This window comes from Canis lupus, chromosome 10, assembly GCF_048164855.1.
Source record: "Canis lupus baileyi chromosome 10, mCanLup2.hap1, whole genome shotgun sequence".
Lineage (NCBI taxonomy): Eukaryota > Metazoa > Chordata > Mammalia > Carnivora > Canidae > Canis > Canis lupus.
The window spans coordinates 71,662,297-71,664,461 of NC_132847.1; the positions used below are offsets into that span (position 1 = coordinate 71,662,297).

Sequence of the window (2,165 nt, forward strand, 5' to 3'; positions counted from 1 at the left end):
CCCACCCTCACCCTCTTGTGCCCAGATCCAACCACAGCTTGCTCCCTGCCAGACCTCCATATATCCAGTGGCATTCCAGTGCTGCCACAGAGTTCCACGTGGTATTTAAGTATCTGTCTGACCCAGCCAATTATTACAATAACACCTTATATTTAGTTGGTGCTGGTTCATTATTTCATTCAGTAAGTATTTATCAAGAGCCTATTTAACCAGGTGACCAGGAGAGGGGGAGGCAAAGAGTAGGCTGACAGTACAGAGTAACAAAAGAATCAAACCAATCAGAACATATTTACTGCATGACTTCTGTGTATACAGCATTGCCATCAAGGCGTTTACAGTCAAGTTGAAGGAAGAAGAGACATGTGCAGGAGTCCATTGGAGGCTGGCGAAGGGGGGAAGCGGGAGAAGCTTCTATGTCATCATGTAGATCCATTTGTGTGCATGTCTGCCAAAGAGATGTAGAACAAGATTGTTCATAGGATTCGACATGGATTTCTGGAGAGAAATGAAGCCATAAATAAATATCGGGTAGAATAAACCTGGGAGCATATACTAGGGGAGGGATAGAAGAGGGATTTTTTGAATCGAGGAAAGAATTATACCAAGCAGTAGTTAAAATATCTTAGGTTGTATAGAGGGATTGAAGGATAGAGTCAAGATGTAGAGCCGGAAGGAATTGGCACCTGGATAGGTTCTATAATTGTAAAGATGGTTACACCGCAAAGTTCTTTTCTAGGACTGTCAGAGCTGGGATTGTTGGACAGCATTCTATGTGCCCCAAAAGACAAAGGTGGGTGGAACATTCTGTTGAACTGATGAAAAAAAACAAGACACAAGGAGTTAACGAAAGGGGGTGCCAATAAATTGATGAAAGGGAAATTGAACACGGAGAATCTGACAATCAGAAAGACCCAAAGATCTATCTGTAACAAATCGAAGAAACCACATGGAATAAACACAAGCTGGTGTCCTGATTTTCCTGCCTTTTAGATGTAAGAACTGTGTAGTATTATGAACTCCAGTTTTCTTGTTTGTAAAAGTAGAATAAAATTTACTCTTAAGGGATAGTGTGTGGGTTAAATGAGATGCTTTGTGAAACAGGTTAGCATGGCACCTGTTTCATAGACCTTACTTAAAATTTAGCTTCTTTTTTGCACTTGGGTCCATTTATATACCTGAAGGGTATAGAATTGTGAAGCTGTCACAGAACCTGGCCCTTTTCAGAAGTTTTAGAAGTACAAGATCAGTACTGCCATTGTGTATACACAGTAGCTTTGGGTGAATTTTTTTAAAGGCACTTTTTTTTCAAGGAAAGTTAATTTTTTTAAATTGCTTTCCCTTAGCGAAAGAAAGAAAGAAAGAAAGAAAGAAAGAAAGAAAGAAAGAAGAAAAGAGAAAAGAAAAGAAAAAAGAAAAGAAAAGAAAAAAAAGACCAGAAAAGAAAAGAAAGAAAAGAAAAGAAAAGAAAGAAAGAAAGAAAAGAAAAGAAAAGAAAAGAAAAGAAAAGAAAAGAAGAAAAGACAAACATTTCGCCAAGCCCAGGCGCACAGCCTGGGGAGTAGACACAGATTGGATTTTGGCCCACACTATTCTCATCTTCTCAGCCATGACAGCCCTGCCTATGCTTGCAAATAACATTAGACCGAGAGGGGAGGAGTCAGACAATGTTGATACACTAGAAAAGAGGCAATTGGTCCCATCAAAGGACCATTCAGAGACAGAGAAACCTTCTCGCTGGGTGGCTATGGAGTAGAAGGAAGGCATTAGAAGAACTCCAGTGCCCTTGCCACCTCTGAGATCTGGGGGCTATGGCTCTATTCCATGGTAACCTGAATTCTCCTACATCACACCGCTATTTGTTTTGGTTTTTTGTTTTTGTTTTGTTTTGTTTTGTTTTGTTTTTTTGGGGGGGGGTTATTTTTTTAATAATACATTTATTTTTTATTGGCATTCAATTGGCCAACATACAGAACAACACCCAGTGCTCATCCCGTCAAGTGCCCCCCTCAGTGCCCGTCACCCACTCACCCCCGCCACCCTCCTCCCCTTCCACCACCCCCAATTTGCTTCCCAGAGTTAGGAGTCTTTATGTTCTGTCTCCCTTTCTGATATTTCCCACCCACTTCTTCTCCCTTCCCTTCTATTCCCTTTCACTATTATTTATA

General features: G+C 40.6%; 1 long non-coding RNA gene across 1 annotated transcript; it reads right to left on the reverse strand.

Annotated features, from left to right (window-relative positions):
* Nucleotides 1–269: 269 nt before the first annotated feature.
* Nucleotides 270–732, reverse strand: LOC140641941 (uncharacterized). Its single transcript, XR_012038537.1, has 2 exons — nucleotides 603–732; nucleotides 270–495 (listed from the first exon to the last, which is right to left on the reverse strand). It is a non-coding gene; the product is annotated as an uncharacterized lncRNA (long non-coding RNA).
* Nucleotides 733–2,165: the final 1,433 nt, after the last annotated feature.